Source organism: Triticum dicoccoides, chromosome 3A (assembly GCF_002162155.2).
Source record: "Triticum dicoccoides isolate Atlit2015 ecotype Zavitan chromosome 3A, WEW_v2.0, whole genome shotgun sequence".
In the NCBI taxonomy this organism is placed as follows: domain Eukaryota; kingdom Viridiplantae; phylum Streptophyta; class Magnoliopsida; order Poales; family Poaceae; genus Triticum; species Triticum dicoccoides.
The window spans coordinates 540,577,297-540,600,062 of NC_041384.1; the positions used below are offsets into that span (position 1 = coordinate 540,577,297).

Below are 22,766 nucleotides of genomic sequence, written 5' to 3' on the forward strand. Positions count from 1 at the left end.
CCATCTATTACCTTTTGGAGAGTGGTGTCTCCTAGATTGGTTAGGTGTCGCTTGGGAGCCTCCGTCAAGTTGTGGAGTTGAACCAAGAAGTTTGTAAGGGCAAGGATATCACCTACTTCATGAAGATCTATCTGAGTGAGGCAAGTCCTTCGTGGGTGATGTCCATGGAGGGATAGACAAGGTTGCTTCTTCGTGGACCCTTCGTGGGTGGAGCCCTCCGTGGACTCGCGCAACCATTACCCTTCGTGGGTTGAGGTCTCCATCAATGTGACTCTATGATAGCACCACCTATCGGAACCACGACAAGAATCTCCATGCCCTCATTGCGTTTGCACACTCCAATCCCATCTCTTTACTTTCTTGCAATTAGCATGCTTTACCGTTTCCGCTGCATATACTCGCGTCATGCTTGCTTGAATGTATTGGGAATGCTTAAACTTATGTTAAATCTCAACCTTAACTTGAAGAATATAAAAACTGCTACTTTTGCTTGTTAAGGGTCTAATCACCCCCCCTCTAGACCCCTCTTCTCGATCCTTTCAATTGGCATCAGAGCATTGGTCTCCATTGCTTTGGTTTAATCACCATTGGAGGAAGAAGGATGAATCTACAATCGGGAGTATTAGACGTAGAGTGCCTATGCTTTACGGAGAGTTCTATAGTTCTTGGAAGAATGAGATGCTTGAGATTTTCAATGAATATGATTTGAGCAAGTATATTACTAGCCCTTATGTGCCCCTATTGATCCTTTGCATCCTACCCCTGATGAAGAACTATTGATCTTATCATTAGAGGATTGCCTAGAAATTTGCTCATATGTTTGCCTACTTTTGAATGTGCTTATACTATATGGAAATATCTTGAAGAGCGCTTTCCAAATTACTCCTTGAAAACTCTAGATGAGATTCTTCAAAAGTCAATTGCTTTTCAATATATGAACCATAGTGATCCTAAGTTTGATGAATGTCTATTTGAGCTCCATGATCTTATGCGTGCCAAAGGAAATGTTGGAGTCATTAGTAGCATCATTTCACAAACTATTAGAATTCATAAACATGCACATTGTCATGGTCATAAATTTAATGAATCACTTGTCCTATGTGATGATCAACCACATGATGACATTGAGCATGGATATTATGATGAGGATGAAGATAGTGAATTTGACCTTAAGGAGTCAATGAGACACTTTGGTCTTATGGCTAACCTTCGTGGTTACCTGGCCAGAGGGAAAGAATGGATTCTCGATAGTGGATGTACTAATCATATGACCGGAGACAAGGACATGTTCCGTGAGCTTTCTAAGAACGACGACCCACACAAGTATGTAACTTTTGGAGATAACTCCAAGGGTAAGGTACTTGGCCTTGGTAAGGTGGCCATTTACAATGATAGCTCTATCCAAAACGTTATGCTCGTTGAATCTCTTGGCTACAATCTCCTTTCCTTATCTAGGCTAGCAGACTTTGGTTTCAATGTTCTATTTACTGAAGTAGATTGCCAAGTGTTTCGTAGAGATAATCATAATATGGCATTTACCGATATTCATAGAGGTGATCTATACATTGTTGATTTCACTAAGAGAGCTTAATCTCGTACTTGCTTAATTGCTAAATCTTATAAAGGTTAGTTATGGCATAGAAGGTTAGGTCATGTGGGCATACGAAATCTTGATAATCTTATTAAAGGTGATCATATCCTTGGTGTTAAAGATGTCATATTTGACAAGGATAGACTTTGTAGTGGTTGTCAAGTAGGAAAATAGGTTGGAGGAAGTCATCCCGTGAAGAATATCATGACCACGAGAAGACCGCTTGAGCTACTTCATATGGATCTTTTTGGTCCCAACGCCTACAAGAGCCTCGGTGGTAACTCCTTCCATTTTGTTGAGGATCTTGCACTTATTCCGTCCCTATATTTACATAGCCAAGAAAGGCTCTGGCGATCATGCGTGACTGGCTTTGGTCATTGTTGACGACTTTTCAAGATTTATGTGGGTGTACTTTCTTGATGATAAATCACAGGTCCAAAAGATCTTCAAGAACTTCGCTAGGAAGGCCCAAAACCAATTTGAAGTGAAGATCAAGAAGTTTTGAAGCGACAATGGAACGGAGTTCAAGAATGCCAATGTAGATACCTTTGTTGACAAAGAAGGGATTTCACATGAGTTCTCGGCTATGTACATGCCTCAACAAAATGGAGTTTTTGAGAGGAAGAACCGGGAACTAATCGAGATTGCAAGAACGATGCTTGATGAATACAAGACACCAAGACACTTTTGGGCGGAAGTGGTTGAGACAGCTTGTCATGCTATGAATCGACTATATCTTCACAAGCTTCTCGGCAAGACGACATACGAGCTTCTCACCGGTAACAAACCCCAAGTCGGATACTTTTGAGTATTTTGCTCAAAGTGTTACATTTTTGACAAGCATCATCGCTCAAAATTTGCTCCTAAGTCTCATCAAGGTTTCCTACTCGGTTATGGCTCAAACTCTCACACTTATCGTGTCTACAACAATTTCATCGGAAAAGTTGAAGAGACGGTAGATGTGAAGTTTGATGAATCTAATGGCTCACAAGTACAGCAATTGCCAACTGATGTAGGAGATAAAGACCCTTCAGAAGCAATCCAAGATTTGTCCATTGGCAAGATTCTCCCAACGAAGGTGAAGGAGAGTACTTAGCCTACTCAAGTGGAAGCCTCAACTTCACATCAAGGTGAACCACAAGTTGACTTGGACGCATCCACAAGTGCAACACGTTAAGACGGAGGAAATGAGAAGTGCAACAAGATGAACCACCTTGACCTCCCTCTCCATCTCCACAAGAGAACAACAACGCCAACAACAATGAAGGAGGAGGAGGAGAAGAAGACAATGAAGAGGATGTTCCACCCCAACCCAAACAAAAGCTCTCATGAGTTATAGCAAGAGTCACAAGAGACCATCCCGTCGAACAAATCTTCGATGCTATTCAAACCGGGAGAATCTCTCGCTCTAAATCTCGTTTGGCTATTTTTTGTGAACACTACCCATTCATTTCTAGTGTTGAACCTATGAAGGTAGAATAAGCTCTTGAGGATCCGGATTGGGTAAATGATATGCACGAAGAGCTACACAACTTTGAGAGGAATCAAGTGTGGACATTGGTTGAAAAGCCCGACGACAATCACAATGTCATGGGAACCAAATGGGTGTTTCAGAATAAGCAAGATGAAGATGGACAAGTTGTACGCAACAAGGCCAGTCTCGTCGCCCAAGGCTACACTTAATTCAAAGGTATGGACTATGGTGAGACATATGCCCCCGTTGCTAGACTTGAGTCCATACGCATCTTACTTGCTTATGCAAATCATCAAGATATCACCTTATACCAAATGGACACTAAAAGTTCTTTTCTAAATGGAGAAATTGAGGAGGAAGTTTATGTTAAACAACCTCCCGGCTTTGTCAATCCCAAGAAACCTAATCATGTCTACAAACTTCATAAAGCCCTTTATGGTCTTAAACAAGCTCCTAGAACATGGTATAAATGCTTGACCAAGTTTCTTATTGAAAAAGGCTTTGAAATTGGGAAGATTGATTCTACACTTTTTACTAGAAGGGTTAATGGTGAATTATTTGTGTGCCAAATCTATGTGGATGATATCATATTTGGTTCTACTAACCCCCATTTCAGTGAAAAGTTTGAAAGGCTAATGTCGGAGAAGTTTGAGATGTCTATGATGAGTGAACTCAAATTTTTCCTTGGTTTGCAAATCAAGCAAACTAAGGAAGGTACCTTTGTCTCTCAAACAAAGTATACCAAGGATCTTTTCAAGAAGTTCAACATGCAAGAAAGCAAAGGTATGAAAACACCCATGGCTACTAGTGGACATCTTGACTTGACTAAGGATGGAAAACCAGTTGACCAAAAGGTTTACCGCTCTATGATTGGTTCATTGTTATATCTATGTGCCTCCCATCCCGATATTATGCTAAGTGTGTGCATGTGTGTATGATATCAAGCGGCCCCTAAAGAGTGTCATCTTAAGGCCGTGAAAAAGGATAGTGAGATGCTTAATTCATACACCAAACTTTGGAATTTGGTATCCTAAGAGGTCATCTTTTGATCTTGTTGGCTACTCCGGTTCGGACTATGCAGGTGACAAGGTTGATAGAAAGTCCACTTCGGGTACTTGACAATTTCTTGGTAGATCCCTTGTGTCTTGTGATACGTCTCCATCGTATCTACTTTTCCAAACACTTTTGCCCTTATTTTGGACTCTAACTTGCATGATTTGAATGGAACTAACCCGGACTGACGCATTTTTCAGCAGAATTGCCATGGTGTTATTTTTGTGTAGAAATAAAAGTTCTTAGAATGACCTAAAACTTCATGAAGAATATTTTTGGAATATATAAAAAAATACTGGCGACAGAATCAACACCAGGGGGCCCACACCCTGTCCACGAGGGTGGAGGGCGCGCCTCCCTGCCTCGTGGGCCCCCTGAGGCTCCACCAAACTCAACTCCAGGTCTATATATTCATGTTCGGGGAGAAAAACCAGAGAGAAGGATTCATCGCGTTTTATGATACGGAGCCGCCGCCAAGCCCTAATCTCCTCGGGAGGGCTGATCTGGAGTCTGTTCGGGGCTCCGGAGAGGGGAATCCGTCGTCGTCGTCATCATCAACCTTCATCCATCACCAATTTCATGATGCTCACCGCCGTGCGTGAGTAATTCCATCATAGGCTTGCTGGACGGTGATGGGTTGGATGAGATTTATCATGTATCGAGTTAGTTTTGTTTGGGTTTGATCCCTAGTATCCATTATGTTCTGAGATTGATGTTGCTATGACTTTGCTATGCTTAATGCTTGTCACTAGGGCTCGAGTGCCATGAACTCAGATCTGAACCTATTATGTTTTCATGAATATATGTGAGTTCTTGATCCTATCTTGCAAGTCAATAGTCACCTACTATGTGTTATGATCCGGTAACCCCGAAGTGACAATAATCGGGACCACTACCGGTGATGACCATAGTTTGAGGAGTTCATGTATTCACTAAGTGTTAATGCTTTGGTCCGGTACTCTATTAAAAGGAGGCCTTAATATCCCTTAGTTTCAAGTAGGACCCCGCTGCCACGGTAGGGTAGGACAAAAGGTGTCATGCAAGTTCTTTTCCATAAGCACGTATGACTATATTCGGAATACATGCCTACATTTCATCGATGAACTGAAGCTAGTTCTGTGTCACCCTATGTTATAAATGTTGCATGAGGAATCACATCCGACATAATTATCCATCACCGATCCAATGCCTATGAGCTTTTCACATATTGATCTTTGCTTAGTTACTTTTCCGTTACCACCGTTGCAATTACTACAAAACTGCTACTGTTACTTTTGCCACCGTTACTGTTACTTCCATATTACTTTGCTACTAAATATTTTGCTGCAGATATTATGTTTTCCAGGTGTGGTTGAATTGACAACTTAACTACTAATACTTGAGAATATTCTTTGGCTCCCCTTGTGTCGAATCAATAAATTTGGGTTGAATACTCTACCCTCGAAAACTGTTGCGATCCCCTATACTTGTGGGTTATCAAGACTATTTTTTGGCGCCGTTGCCAAGGAGCATAGCTCTATTCTTTGAGTCACTTGGGATTTATATCTGCTGATCACTATGAGGAACTTGAAAGACGAAAAAAACCAAGATTTATCCCTCAACTACGAGGGGAGGTAAGAATATGCCATCTAGCTTTGCACTTGATTCACCTTCTGTTATGAGTAAACTTGCGACACCTACTCCTGCTATTGATTCTGATATGTCGTATGTTATTGATGATGCCACTTCTGCTTTGCATGATACCTATGATGAAACTACTTCTATGCTTGATAGTACTGTGCCATTAGGTGAATTTCTTGATGAACAACTTGCTAGGGTTAGAGAGAATGAAATTATTGAAACTGGTAATATTGATGAAAGTGATGATGAAGGTTCTCCCCCTAGATATGAATTGCCTGTTGTGCCTGAGGGTTATGTTATGGATGAAGAAACTGCTAGAGATTTTCTTGCTTGCAATGATAGATATGATCTTAAGAAATTATTAGCTAAGCGGAAAGAAAATTCTTTGAATGCTAGAATGAAATATGACCCTGATTTTGCTACTTCACCTATCTGTATTTCTGATAAGGATTATGATTTCTCTGTTGATCCTGAGTTAATTACTTTGGTTGAATCTGATCCTTTTTATGGCTATGAATCTGAAACTGTTGTGGCACATCTTACTAAATTAAATGATATAGCCACCCTATTTACTCATGAGGAAAAAAATCGTTACTACTATATCCTTAAGTTATTTCCGTTCTCATTAAAGGGTGATGCTAAAACATGGTTTAATTCTCTTACTCCTGGTTGTGTGCGTAGTCCCCAGGATATGATTTATTACTTCTTAGATAAATATTTCCCCGCTCATAAGAAACAAGCTGCCTTAAGCGAGATATATAATTTTGTGCAAATTGAAGAAGAGAGTCTCCCACAAGCTTGGGGGAGGCTTCTCCAATTACTTAATGCTTTGCCTGATCATCCTCTCAAGAAAAATGAAATACTTGATATCTTTTGTAATGGACTAACCGATGCTTCCAGAGACCACCTGGATAGTTGTGCTGGTTGTGTTTTCAGGGAAAGAACTATTGATCAAGCTGAATTACTATTGAATAATATGTTGAGTAATGAAAATAATTGGACACTTCCTGAACCAACTCCTAAGCCAACTCCGAAGAAAAGGGGTATTCTATTTCTTAGTCCTGAAGATATGCAAGAGGCAAAGAAATCTATGAAAGAAAAGGGTATTAAAGCTGAAGATGTTAAGAATTTACCACCTATTGAAGAAATACATGGTCTTGATAACCCGACATAGGTAGTAAAGGTAAATTGTCTCTATAGATTTGATGAAGGTGATATTCCTCATTATAAGTCTGCTAGCCAATGCTTAGATGAGTTTGATAATTTTGTTGTTAAACAAGAAAACTTCAATGCTTATGTTGGTAGACAATTGAAATGTAATGCTTATATGATTGAACACTTGAGTGATTATATGTCTAGAGTTAATGGTGAACTTAAACTTATTAGTAAACATGCTTCTATGGTTACCACTCAAGTAGAACAAGTGCTTAAAGCTCAAAATGATTTGCTCAATGAATTAAATAATAAGAAAAATGATAATGCTGTTAGAGTAATGACTAGAGGGGGTAAAATGACTCAGGAACCTTTGTATCCGGAGGGCCACCCTAAGAGGATTGAGCAAGATTCTCAGAGAACTAATGTTGATACACCTAGTCCTTCTAAAAAGAAGAAAAAGAAAAATGATAGGACTTTGCATGCTTCTAGTGAACCTGTTGTGGACACACATGAGAATCCCAATGATATTTCTATATCTGATGCTGAAACACAATCTGGTGATGAACATGAACCTAGTGATGATATTAATGATGATGTTCATGTTGATGCTCAACCTAGCAATGACAATGATGTAGAGATTGACCATGCTGTTGATCTTGATAACCCACAATCAAAAAATCTATGTTATGATAAGAGAGACTTCATTGCTAGGAAGCACGGTAAAGAAAGAGAACCATGGGTTCAGAAACCCATGCCTTTTCCTCCTAAACCATCCAAGAAAAAGGATGATGAGGATTTTGAGCGCTTTGCTGAAATGATTAGACCTATCTTTTTGCGTATGCGTTTGACTGATATGCTTAAAACGAATCCTTATGCTAAGTATATGAAATATTGTTACAAATAAAAGAAAGATACCGGAAGCTGTAATTTCCACCATTCTTGCTAATTATACTTTTAAAGGTGAAATACCTAAGAAACCTGGAGATCCAGGAGTACCAACTATACCATGCTCCATTAAAAGAAACTATGTTAAAACTGCTTTATGTGATCTTGGAGCCGGTGTTAGTGTTATGCCTCTCTCTTTATATCGTAGACTTGATTTGAATAAGTTGACACCTACTGAAATATCTTTACAAATGGCCGATAAATCAACTGCTATACCTATCGGCATTTGTGTGGATGTGCCTGTTGTGGTTGCAAATGTTACTATTTTAACAGACTTTGTTATTCTTGATATTCCCGAGGACGATAGTATGTAGATTATCCTTGGTAGACCATTTTTGAATACCGCAAGGGCTGTTATTGATTGCAACATAGGCAATGTCACTTTTCATGTTAATGGTAATGAGCATACGGTACACTTTCCGAGGAAACAACCTCAAGTCCAAAGTATCAATTCTATTGTAAAAATTCCAACTATTATTGTTGGAGGTTTTGAATTTCCTCTTCCTACTGTCAAGAAGAAATATGATATTCTTATTGTTGGGGACGTGCATATCCCCGTCGAGGTAACCTAGTGTTATTCGAAAATTCTCCGGTTTCATGCGACTCGGAATGAGTATGTTAACAAGACTTGATCAACCTTGTTAGTGGATTCCTTTTGATGAGCATGAGATGGATGAAGTTAGAAAGCACAACCCTCTGTACCCTCCTTTTACTTTCTGATATTTAGATTAAATAAAGGAAAAATAGTATTTTCTGTCTGTTTTCTGAATTATCCTTGCAATAAAAAAATACCTCGAAAATAATTTTTTTTCCAAATGTCCTGAAATTGAAATATGATTTTTGTAGAATATTTAAGAATATCTGGCACCGAGAACACACCAGAGGGGACCACCACCTGACCATGAGGGTCCAGGGCGCGCCCTCCCCCCTAGGGTGCGCCCTCTGCCTCGTGGGCCCCACGTGGCCCCCTCCACTTATTCCTGCACCCACACACTTCGTCTTCCTCCAGAAAATCCCCCCGTAGCTCAAACTCGTGTTCTGGCTCGTTTTGCTGCGATTTTCGATCTCCCTGCTCGAAGCTTCTTTCACCAAACTGCTTTGGGGGATTGTTTTTTGGTATGTGACTCCTCCAATGGTTCAATTAGTTTTTTTTCTAGTGCTTTATTTATTGCAAATTTTTTCTGCTTAGGTGAACCTGTTCTTGAGCTTGCATGTCAAATTTACATGGTCCCAAGTAGTTCTAATGCATGATATAGCCTCTAGGTACTTGTGGGAGTAGTTGCTATCAATTTTGTTGAGTTTGGTTCACCTTTATTTTGAGTCACTAAAAATTTCAGAAATTTTCAGAGGGAGAAAATGTTGAAGAGGTTGTTGAGAGGCTCTTCGAGCCGAAGCTCGAAGGATAAGCAAAGTGAAGAAGATAAGAAGCCCAAATACAAGCTCCCTCACACCGCGGAGGTTCGGCCATGTGAATGGCCTTGTGATGCATTCTTGAAGGCCGCCGGAATTTATTATGATTTTTATTACTTGGCTGAGAATGCAGGCCTCACCGACTTCCTCCACGACCATCTCGAATAGTATCTCCTACTCACTAATATTTTTGTGCAAAATTTTCATTTCCATGCTAGGAGATCACCACCTTCGGTAGATTTTTTATATATGATGAGTTTAAGGAGATGTCACTCTATGATTTTTGTGTGGCTTGCAAGTTTCCTTTTGAGGGCAGCATCGAGGAACCACATCCTAGTGATGTGAAAGAATTTATTGATGAAATTGCTGTAGGGGAAAAGAGAAAAGTGTCAGATGCAAGAACTACTAGTATACATTTTCCTATTCTATGTTACTATGCAATATTTGCTAGTAGATGTTTAATTGGTCGCGGGAACAGTGGGGGCCTAAGTGCCCCTGACCTTGCCATTTTGCGCCATGCTTTACTCTATGATAGAACCTTCAGTTTAGGCGCTATGGTTGCTAAATGGTTGAGTCTAAATCGTACAAAGGGCCCCATTTTTGGAGGTATCTTTGCTTCGCGTCTTGCTAAATATTTTGAGATACCTATTAGACACTATGAGAAAGAAGAAAAGGTGTTGACTCCTATTTTCTTAGACTATAAAAGTATGGTAGCACATGATTTTATTTGCGATGATAAGGAGAAGAGACTCATTTATAACCTGGTATTCAGTGAAACTACTTGTCAGATTATTACCCTGCCTGCACCTTCTTTGTTTAACATTCATTCATGCACATACATCATCATGCCGATGACATTATGCATATTAGGAGTGAACACGATCCCCAGAGCCAGATCCAGAGCCATCTCCTGATCCATATCAGGAGTCTATTTATCAGTGGGATCCGCAAGAGCTCGCTAACCAGTGGCACCCCAAGGATTCTTCTCAGTACACTAGAGAGGACCACTTTGATCCATGGGCATAGACCAACTTAGGCCAAAAGCCTAAGCTTGGGGAGTACGTATTTCTCACCGACATTATATTCATATTCACACACTCATGCTAGTTATCGATGCTCATACTTTTTCATTGTACTATCCATGCTAGTTAATTTTCTTTTCTAAGCTTCTTCTTGTGTGTTTGAAAAACCTTAAGAAAAAAAATTAGTTGTAACTTTTAGCTAGTTTACTTTCCATGCCTGTAGTAGTAGGAATTAAAAGAAAACCCAAAAAGATTTCTGTATCTTCTTTTGCTTGCTGGGAGCTTTCCCGTGTAAATAGTTTTACTTCCTTTCTTTTCTTTGGGGGTCAAGAGGAGAAGACCATGATTAAAACATTGAAGTGGCTCTCATATGCATTATTGTTGATTTAACAAAGAGCCCATATTACCTTGTCTTCTCCTGTGTATTAAATGCTTGCAGATTCCAGCTTAGTCCAATGCACACACACTATTATTATTATCCACACCATTCGGTCATGCGAGTGAAAGACAATAATGACGATATATGATGGACTGATTGAGATGAGAAAAGCTGGTATGAACTCGACCTATCTTGTTTTTGTAAATATTATTAGTTCATCATTCCTGATTCAGCCTATTATGAATGAAACATGTTTGCAATGACAATTAGAGATTATAGTTGCTTATGCCATGCTTAATTAGCTAGGAGTTTATAATGGTTTACCTTGCGTGCCAACATGCTATTAACATGGTTGTGATGTGGTATGATAGGGTGGTATCCTCCTTTGAACGATTCGAGTGGCTTGACTTGGCACATGTTCACGCATGTAGTTGAAACAAAATCAACATAGCCTCCACGATATTTATGTTCATGGTGAATTATATCCTACTCATTCTTGCACTCAGTGTTGATTAATTTTAATGCATGTTCATGACTGTTGTCGCTCTCTAGTCGGTCGCTTCCCAGTCTTTTTCTAGCCTTCACTTGTACTAAGCGGGAATACTGCTTGTGCATCCACTTCCATAAACCCCAAATTTATTCCATATGAGTCCACCATACCTTCCTATATGCGGTATCTATCTTCCGTTTCAAGTAAATTTGTATGTGCCAAACTCTAAACCTTCAAATGAAATTCTGTTTTGTATGCTTGAATAGCTCATGTATCAACTAGGGTTGTCTGCATCTTCCATGCTAGTTGGGTTATTCTCGTGAGGAGTGGACTCTGCTCCTTATTCACGAGAAAATGGCCGGTAACCGGGATGCCCAGTCCCACGCTCAAACCAAATCAAAATAATTGCAAACAAAACTCCCCCAGGACTGTTGTTAGTTGGAGGCACCCGTTGTTTCGGGAAAGCCATGGATTGATGCTTGTTGGTGGTGGGGGAGTATAAACTTTACCATTCTGTTTGGGAGCCGCCTATAATGTTTGTAGCATGGAAGATATCGAGATCTCTCAGTTGTTATGTTGACAATGAAAGTATGCCGCTCAAAATATTATTTACCTCTATTCCAAAAATCGAGCTCTGGCACCTCTACAAATCTCTGCTTCCCTCTACGAAGGGCCTATCTATTTACTTTTATATTGAGTCATCATCCTCTTATTAAAAAGCACCAGTTGGAGAGCATCGCTGTCATTTGCATCCATCTTATATCTTATATTTACTAATTGGAGGCACCATTAAAGTTACCACGTTAATTCTAGAAAACCATGTAAAAACATTCGTAGGATCTCAAATCTACGATTTGGATCAAATAACATATCAAAGAGTTTTTACTCAAAAAAAACAGATCAAAGAGTTTTTACTAATAAAATAGATCAAAGAGTTTTTACTAATAAAACAGATCAAAGAGTTATGCCTTTCCACGTTTAGAAATCAAAGAGTTTTTACTCCGTTTTCCACCTTGCCGTGTGAAAAAAGGAATCCTCAGCCCATTATTTTTTCCTAAAAAAAGACTCCTCCGTTCGTCTCTTGCCATTAGTTCGTCTCTTACCATTAGTACATCACGTACGATCTCTCTATATGGGAAAAGAAGCCTAATGCCATCCCCGCTCAAGCTTAACCATATGATTAATTTGGAGCCTCAAATGATTATTTGGATGACTAGGATTTAATGATATATAAAAGCATACTCGCTCGAACTTAGCAGTTCATATACATTTAGAGTCTTGATCGGATGGCCCTAAAGAGTCATGCATGGTACATGAGGAAACATGTAAGCTAAGACCAACTAAAATCTACATTTGTATAGATAAAAAAACAAAAGAAAATCTGCAAAAAAAATCCGGAAACGTGCTAATCCAGTTACCCATGCATGCAGGGTTGACCATTTTATCATTATACCACAGATAAATGTACGTTTCTTCTTTTTGTTAAAGATCAGCGTACAATATTGTGGTGTATTGCACATACATCTAGGTACAACAAACTAACTGTTCTTTTACATGCAAAAATAATAATTGCTCTAATAAAAAATACGTACACTTTCTCTTCCAGAAAACACGACGTAACAATCTTTTATTTTTTGCCACAAACCACTTACACAATCACAATGCAAGTACGCCTGCATATAATACCAATCTATCCATAAATCGCATTTACAAATATTTTGCGCTCTCTCAAATTTGTATGTGCTATGCGCTTAGTGTTTTCTTAAAATAGAAAGAAAGTAGTGCAAAAACTTTGTACAGCAAAGTGGAAAATACACGTAATAATTAAATCCTTGATTGTAACTAATTATAAATCGCTAAACGGGGGAAAGTGTGTCAGAAAACCACCAACTTGAGAAGTATGGGTTTACACTTAAGTTCAATAATAAAGATATTTAATGAACATTCACATAAGAATGTGAGATCGTGAATTCAGTAAGAATAACACGTAAGTTCATAAAGTAACCAAAAAGAAGGGTTGTGCCAATGTCTAAATTTATGGTATACGGCGTCGCTAGATAAAGCTATAGATCATAGGCTAGAATACAAGCTAGCTGTAACCGGCCAAAGAAAGGCTTGCCATCACTTTTCTGGATGGCACAGTTGACCTGTCAGAAGCATATTCTAAACTCAAATCATTTTTTAAATTATAAGTAGATGTTACACTTCCAAAAAGTTCAAGAGGTTTCAATTATCGAAATATTGCATCTCACCTTAGAAAAACATACGACCTGTCTTTCAATAGCGGGATCAATTTCCAAAAATGTACAAACTAGCTTTAAAAATCGAATAGGTGGGCTTCAAATAATTTAGACAAACTCTTTGACAAGACAATGATGAGCTTCTAGAAATTTACAGTTTAGCTTGAAAATTCAACTGTGGTTCCAAAATTTAAAATTTAAGGAAGGCTTCCTGAAAATTTTCCAATTAAAAAGCATTCACTCCGAGAAACTTAGGAGCTAATTTCAGGTATCTCACCCAGTGGCTTCTGTCTTATTACAATTCCATGGGATTCCAATCTATTGAATTTCTTTTTTCTCGGGTGATAAAGAAGGTTTCCACGAGTTAAAATAATTCAAAAAAATTCAATGATCTTCTAAACATTCTAGAAATACAAGGAGAATCTTGAATGTAGCTGCAGGTCAGCGGCCCATTGCGGTGTGCAGAACTTATTGGTATGTAGCAGTGACTAACACATGCCCCTAAAGAAACAATGACTAAACACTTGACCGTAGGGTGGTGATGAGTTGGAGATAGCGATAGGTGACTGAGTGTGAAATAGATAGACAACTACACGGAAAGTGAGTGATAGGCAGAGAGTGAGAATGAAAGTGTGACTCTATAGAGAGCCCGAGAGAGTGCATGTCGACCCACCTAAGAGTGACTGACTTTGCATGTATAACATTCTAATACAATGATGTCCAACAATTGTGGTGTCACCAAGCATAATACAAACAAAATTATAAATATACGGATTAAACATGACCCGCTATTTTGTGAATATATCAATATCAAATAGCAATTGCACCCACGTGTATTCATATATATTATGCACTAGCCCGTGCGCAAGCACGGGTTGACGACTAGTTATGAGCTAACCATATTCACAATAATACTTAGATCATGTTTAATCCGTATACATTTAGAGTCTTGATCGGATGGCCCTAAAGAGTCATGCATGGTACATGAGGAAACATGTAAGCTAAGACCACCTAAAATCTACATTTGTATAGATAAAAAAAGAAAATCTGCAAAAAAATAATAATCCGGAAACGTGCTAATCCAGTTACCCATGCATGCAGGGTTGACCATTTTATCATTATACCACAGATAAATGTATGTTTCTTCTTTTTGTTAAAGATCAGCGTACAATATTGTGGTGTATTGCACATACATCTAGGTACAACAAACTAACTGTTCTTTTACATGCAAAAATAATAATTGCTCTAATAAAAAATACGTACACTTTCTCTTCCAGAAAACACGACGTAACAATCTTTTATTTTTTGCCACAAACCACTTACACAATCACAATGCAAGTACGCCTGCATATAATACCAATCTATCCATAAATCGCATTTACAAATATTTTGCGCTCTCTCAAATTTGTATGTGCTATGCGCTTAGTGTTTTCTTAAAATAGAAAGAAAGTAGTGCAAAAACTTTCTACATCGAAGTGGAAATTACACGTAATAATTAAATCCTTGATTATAACTAATTATAAATCGCTAAACGGGGGAAAGTGCGTCAGAAAACCACCAACTTGAGAAGTATGGGTTTACACTTAAGTTCAATAATAAAGATATTTAATGAACATTCACATAAGAATGTGAGATCGTGAATTCAGTAAGAATAACATGTAAGTTCATAAAGTAACCAAAAGAAGGGTTGTGCCAATGTCTAAATTTATGGTATACGGCGTCGCTAGATCTAGATAAATCTATAGATCATAGGCTAGAATACAAGCTAGCTGTAACCGGCCAAAGAAAGGCTTGCCATCACTTTTCTGGATGGCATAGTTGACCTGTCAGAAGCATATTCTAAACTCAAATCATTTTTTAAATTATAAGTAGATGTTACACTTCCAAAAAGTTCAAGAGGTTTCAATTATCGAAATATTGCATCTCACCTTAGAAAAACATACAACCTGTCTTTCAATAGCGGGATCAATTTCCAAAAATGTACAAACTAGCTTTAAAAATCGAATAGGTGGGCTTAAAATAATTTAGACGAACTCTTTGACAAGACAAGGATGAGCTTCTAGAAATTTACAGTTTAGCTTGAAAATTCAACTGGAGTTCCAAAATTTAAAATTTAAGGAAGGCTTCCTGAAAATTTTCCAATTAAAAAGCATTCACTCCGAAAAACTTAGGAGCTAATTTCGGGTATCTCACCCAGTGGCTTCTGTCTTAATACAATTCCATGGGATTCCAATCTATTGAATTTCTTTTTTCTCGGGTGATAAAGAAGGTTTCCACGAGTTAAAATAATTCAAAAAAATCAATGATCTTTTGAACATTCTAAAAATACAAGGAGAATCTTGAATGTAGCTGCAGGCCAGCGACCCATTGCGGTGTGCAGAACTTATTGGCATGTAGCAGTGACTAACACATGCCCCTAAAAAAACAATGACTAAACACTTGACCGTAGGGTGGTGATGAGTTGGAGATAGCGATAGGTGACTGAGTGTGAAATAGATAGACAACTACACGGAAAGTGAGTGATAGGCAGAGAGTGAGAATGGAAGTGTGACTCTATAGAGAGCCCGAGAGAGTGCATGTCGATCCACCTAAGAGTGACTGACTTTGCATGTATAACATTCTAATACAATGATGTCCAACAATTGTGGTGTCACCAAGCATAATACAAACAAAATTATAAATATACGGATTAAACATGACCCGCTATTTTGTGAATATATCAATATCAAATAGCAATTGCACCCACGTGTATTCATATATATTATGCACTAGCCCGTGCACAAGCACGGGTTGACAACTAGTTACTATTAATTTATATTGAGTATGACTATGACTAGATCTCTTTTACCATGAATTACAATGTTTAGTCAGTCCTTAATCTTCAGAGGTGCTCTGCATTTATGTTTTGCGGTCTTAGAAAGGGCTAGCAAGATACCATCTTGTTATATCGTATTATGATTGTTTTGAGAAAGTGTTGTCATTCGAGATTTATTATTATTGCTCGCTAGTTGATTATGCCATTGATATGAGTAAACATGAAACCTAACTATTATTGTGAATATGGTTAGTTCATAACTAGTCGTCAACCCGTGCTTGCGCACGGACTAGTGCATAATATATATGAATACACGTGGGTGCAATTGCTATTTGATATTGATATATTCACAAAATAGCGGGTCATGTTTAATCCGTATATTTATAATTTTGTCTGTATTATGCTTGGTGACACCACAATTGTTGGACATCATTGTATTAGAATGTTATACTTGCAAAGTCGGTCACTCTTAGGTGGATCAACATGCACTCTCTCGGGTCTCTATAGAGTCACACTTCCCTTCTCACTCTCTGCCTATCACTCACTTTCCGTGTAGTTGTCTATCTATTTCACACTCAGTCACCTATCGCTATCTCCAACTCATTACCACCCTACGGTCAAGTGTTTAGTCATTGTTTTTTTAGGGGCATGTGTTAGTCACTGCTACATGCCAATAAGTTCTGCACACCGCAATGGGTTGCTGGCCTGCAGCTACATTCAAGATTCTCCTTGTATTTTTAGAATGTTCAGAAGATCATTGAATATTTTGAATTATTTTAACTCGTGGAAACCTTCTTTATCACCCGAGAAAAAAGAAATTCAATAGATTGGAATCCCATGGAATTGTATTAAGACAGAAGCCACTGGGTGAGATACCCGAAATTAGCTCCTAAGTTTTTCGGAGTGAGTGCTTTTTAATTGGAAAATTTTCAGGAAGCCTTCCTTAAATTTTAAATTTTGGAACTCCAGTTGAATTTTCAAGCTAAACTGTAAATTTCTAGAAGCTCATCCTTGTCTTGTCAAAGAGTTCGTCTAAATTATTTGAAGCCCACCTATTCAATTTTTAAAGCTAGTTTGTACATTTTTGGAAATTGATCCCGCTATTGAAAGACAGGTCGTATGTTTTTCTAAGGTGAGATGCAATATTTCGATAATTGAAACCTCTTGAACTTTTTGGAAGTGTAACATCTACTTATAATTTAAAAAATGATTTGAGTTTAGAATATGCTTCTGACAGGTCAACTGTGCCATCCAGAAAAGTGATGGCAAGCCTTTCTTTGGCCGGTTACAGCTAGCTTGTATTCTAGCCTATGATCTATAGCTTTATCTAGCGACGCCGTATACCATAAATTTAGACATTGGCACAACCCTTCTTTTTGGTTACTTTATGAACTTACGTGTTATTCTTACTGAATTCACAATCTCACATTCTTATGTGAATGTTCATTAAATATCTTTATTATTGAACTTAAGTGTAAACCCATACTTCTCAAGTTGGTGGTTTTCTGACACACTTTCCCCCGTTTAGCGATTTATAATTAGTTATAATCAAGGATTTAATTATTACGTGTATTTTCCACTTCGATGTAGAAAGTTTTTGCACTACTTTCTTTCTATTTTAAGAAAACACTAAGCGCATAGCACATACAAATTTGAGAGAGCGCAAAATATTTGTAAATGCGATTTATGGATAGATTGGTATTATATGCAGGCGTACTTGCATTGTGATTGTGTAAGTGGTTTGTGGCAAAAAATAAAAGATTGTTACGTCGTGTTTTCTGGAAGAGAAAGTGTACGTATTTTTTATTAGAGCAATTATTATTTTTGCATATAAAAGAACAGTTAGCTTGTTGTACCTGGATGTATGTGCAATACACCACAATATTGTACGCTGATCTTTAACAAAAGGAAGAAACGTACATTTATCTGTGGTATAATGATAAAATGGTCAACCCTGGATGCATGGGTAACTGGATTAGCACGTTTCCGGATTTTTTTTTGCAGATTTTCTTTTATTTTTTTTGTCTATACAAATGTAGATTTTAGGTGGTCTTAGCTTACATGTTTCCTCATGTACCATGCATGACTCTTTAGGGCCATCCAATGAAGACTCTAAATGTATATGAACTGCTAAGTTTGAGCAAGTATGCTTTTATATATCACTAGCAAAAGGGCCCGTGCGTTGCAACGGGTAGAAAATAATTAAAATATGGAAATCAACCTATGATTAGATAGTTAGGAGGACAGTAATAACCATAGCCCACCAGAGTTCAAATTCTAGATTTGTCACTGGTGCTCGTATTTTTCTGGATTTATTTCAGGCATTTTAGCTATGTGCATTCAGTGGGAGCTAGACGTTCCCATCGACTATGAACGCGTCTGTGGTAACTTCATCACTCTCAAAATGATGTGTCAGTTCATTCTATCAGAGGTGCTCATATGGATAGGATGTGCGTGTGTCCGTTCATAAGGGCGAATGTATGTTCATATGTACAAGCGTCTGCATTTGTATTATGTTTAAAGATAATAATAATAATAATAAAAACGCAAACGCATGTGCTTGCTAAAACCGCACAGAACACTACTACACGCAATTATTTGTCACCTTATAAATAAAGAGTAGAACAAAAATTATTGAAGAACATCTAAAAGGTATGTCATCTCATTCATTATTCACACATGTTTTCTTTGATTTTCTTACACTACAACTGACTTTAACAATGAGTGCGCCCAGTACTATTGTGTGAGAAACTACATTTGAATACTACAAGCTCTTCTATAGCATAGACATGAAAAAATCAGATCGAGCTATCGGCAAGGGAAAAGCTATATACAACGAACTTGTTTTGAGCAGCAGCCAGCCAGCCAGCTGGGCCAACTGGCCAGGCTGTCCCACCTAAGGCCCAGCCAGCCCCATAACCCTAGCTCACAGCCCAACCCCACTTCCTCACCTCCTGCCTCGATCTTGACCTTCAAGTGCAAATGGCAGCTAAAGAGAGCAACGTGAGCTAATTTTCTTCAAATTAATAGAAACTAATCAGTACAACATGAAGCGGCTACTGAACCTTATAAAAGAAACTTATGTTTTTTCATAGTGAGCTTAAGAACTTGTAGAATCTATAAAGATAAATTATTTGAATCGTAATAAAAACATATTATAGAAAATAAAAACTGCCTTGTTAACCCTAGCTCACAGCCCGATCCCCACTTCCTCACCTCCTGCCTCGATCCTGACCTTCAATTGCAAATGGCAGCTAAAGAGAGCAACGTGAGCTAATTTTTTTTCAAATTATTAGAAACTAATCAGTACAACATGAAGTAGCTACTGAACCTTATAAAAGAAACTTCTGTTTTTTCATAGTGAGCTTAAGAACTTGTAGAATTTACAAAGATAAAAATATGTGAATCGTAATAAAAACATATTATAGAAAATAAAAACTGCCTTCTTAACCCTAGCTTACAGCCTGATCCCCACTTCCTCACCTCCTGCCTCGATCCTGACCTTCAAGTGCAAATGGCAGCTAAAGAGAGCAACGTGAGCTAATTTTTTTCAAATTAATGGAAACTAATCAGTACAACATGAAGCAGCTACTGAACCTTATAAAAGAAACTTCCGTTTTTTCATAGTAAGCTTAAGAACTTCTAGAATCTACGAAGATAAAATATGTGAATCGTAATAAAAACTATTATAGAAAATAAAAAATGCTTTGTTACTATTACTTTTCTTTTGAGAATCTGAATTTGTATGTTTAAGAAATTTCTTTTTCTCTTTATTCCATCTCCTAAAACAGAGCAGTATAAGAAAGAATTCCCTCCGTCCGGAAATACTTGTCATCAAAATGAATGAAAATGGATGTATCTAGAACTAAAATACATCTAGATACATTCATTTCAATGACAAGTATTTTCGAACGGAGGGAGTACTGAATTTTGCAAATGAATCAGATGAGTAACTTGTTTTTTCTTTATATGTTCTCCTCAATTGATTTAGAAAAAAATAATAATAAATGAATAACATTTAGATGGAAACAGTCATTTCTTATCCTAAGCCATGGATGCATCATGCAGGACCAATCTGTGTAGAGTGGAGAAGAAAGCTCATCAGCTAACATAAAAAAATGGAGGAACTCGTATGGCATATGGGGCCTACATGTAGTAACGTATATCCACTCTGAATCTAACATGTAAAGATCAAAGTCTCCTCACCATGACTCGCTGGAGTTATGTATGTACATAGCGGCTGCCACTCCATGGCCACGAGATCCCTACCGCTGCAGCATCGATTCCTTGTCACCATGATCAAGGGTACCTAGCAGCAGCATACATGAGGATATGTACATATCATGAAGCAATTGTAATCAGCAAGCAGCAGCCTTCTCTGTGTTCTCTATAGATGTGTAGTAACCAAGCAGCAGAATGAACAAAATGCAGCAGCGGGCTGCTGCTCTCCTCTCTCATCTCTCTCTATATGCAATAGTAGTATAGCAGAACATAAAAATTAGCAACCGCAGAGCAATCTCGAAAAAATAGTAGGAATATAATTAAAAAGATTCTAATGTGTTTATTTTGGCATATCGGAACATTCAATGTGTATATCTGAGTTCTACACCAGCTATAATGGCTGCCAATCTTGGTTAAGTACTGATCAAGTAGCATTCGGCTGAACAAAAGCAATAAACTTCAGTCTTTCTGTCCAGAGAAAATTAGGAATAATAGTGAGCAAAGCATATGAACATATCTCATTATTCAAAACTTAAGTTAACAGATCTACAATGTGCATCCTTGTGCACAACCCATCTCTAAGAAATTGTTTCGAATATCATTTGTAGAAATTTATTAGCAGAATTTAAGCTATAACATTGTAGGCAATACAAAGGAATTCAGATCTAAGCTGAATCTTCCTTGAACTTTCAGGCCTGGCCACTCCGACCCCTTAGTCATTAGTTTAAAGTTCAAAACTGGTGATAGAATTGGACGATGGCGTACCTTGGATGGAGCACACGCCGACAGTGTTTCGGCAAACTAAGTGGAGCAGCAAGATTGAAAGCTTCGGGCGCAACTGGAACTGATGCCAGACGGTGTACATGAGGAGTTTACTTGAGCCGATTGCACTCATCCCTTGTCCCGCACTTCCATCTTGTTGAGTCATCACAGCTACTGTTCTCCTGTTCGTATCTATTGCATCATGCAGCCATGCAAATCATATCAGGACAATGTAACAATCAATGATTTAATTAGCATGGCACAAAGAGTCAGATCGACCCATAATCAATATGTCACGGCATGCATGTATGATGAAGATGAATCAAGCAAGGATATATTACATACCTCGAACTCCACCGCGGCGGAATCCATCTGCCCGAGCATAGTTATCGCCGTTGGTCGCTCTGTGCTTGTCCTCCACACTCGAGCCAGTCACCGTCTATGCCAAGGCAGCCCACACCGTATGGAAGAATCGAGACGGAGAAATTGTACAGTGAGAAAAGATTTTCAGGCACACACACCTTGGCCCAGGGTGGATGGCCATTGTCTCGCTTGTCCTCGGCGTCCGGCAAGGCCCAGTACGCCGTCCTGGCATGGCGGCGAGCGGCAGGGGAGGAGGCCCGCGGTGGCTCGGCATCGCGTGCGGGCCGTGGATCACCTTCTGCTTTTTCATCTTCCCCATGAACCCCACCATCACCCTTCCTACTCGCTCTCCTAGGAAATCTACCTCAAATCCCATGGATTCCTAGCGGGATCACTCGAATCGACCGCTGGTTACTTTTGGGGCCGGCGGGCTTGAAGATTGTAGGCGGATTGGGTGCCGGCGGGCTTGAAGATTGCAGGAGCTGGTTGGAGACCGAGAAGGCTCAGGGTGGCGCAGGAGAAGATTTGGGCAGATGGAGAGGGGAAGGAGACAGAATTGCAAAGGGCCGGGGAAGAAGATCGGCCGCGCGGCGGCGCCGTGCCTGTAGGCATCGAGGAGGAGAGCCCGTGCTGGTTTATTTCTTTTTACAAATCAAAGGACGGACGAAAACTGTTATAGACGAATTTATGAGCAAGTTAGAATACTACCACCTTGTTTATATTACAATTTTATCTATACAAATCGTAAAGCGTATTATGACATAAGAAGAAAATGTATTATGACGGTGAACCCATGGAGTCAATTCGTGCTTTATTATTAGGGATAGATTAAATCCTAGTCGTCCAAATAATCATTTGAGGCTCCAAATTGATCATATGGTTAAGCTTGAGCGGGGATGACATTAGGCTTCTTTTCCCATATAGAGAGATCGTACGTGATGTACTAATGGTAAGAGACGAACGGAGGAGTCTTTTTTTAGGAAAAAATAATGGGCTGAGGATTCCCTTTTTCACACAGCAAGGTGGAAAACGTTGGAGTAAAAACTCTTTGATTTTTAAACGTGGAAAGGCATAACTCTTTATCTGTTTTATTAGTAAAAACTCTTTGATCTGTTTTTTTTGAGTAAAAACTATTTGATATGTTATTTGATCCAAATCGTAGATTTGAGATCCTACGGATGTTTTTATATGGTTTTCTAGAATTAACATGGTAACTTTAATGGCGC

The 22,766-nt window shown here is 38.6% G+C and overlaps 1 long non-coding RNA gene across 2 annotated transcripts; it reads right to left on the minus strand.

Annotated features, from left to right (window-relative positions):
* Nucleotides 1–18,828: 18,828 nt before the first annotated feature.
* On the minus strand, nt 18,829–22,161 carry LOC119269051. Of its 2 annotated transcripts, XR_005133423.1 has the most exons (4): nt 21,699–22,161; nt 21,523–21,616; nt 21,181–21,369; nt 18,829–20,503 (listed from the first exon to the last, which is right to left on the minus strand). It is a non-coding gene; the product is annotated as an uncharacterized LOC119269051 (long non-coding RNA). The 2 variants fall into 2 exon arrangements; XR_005133422.1 differs by having other exon boundaries at nt 21,523–22,161.
* Between the last annotated feature and the right edge of the window lie 605 nt (nt 22,162–22,766).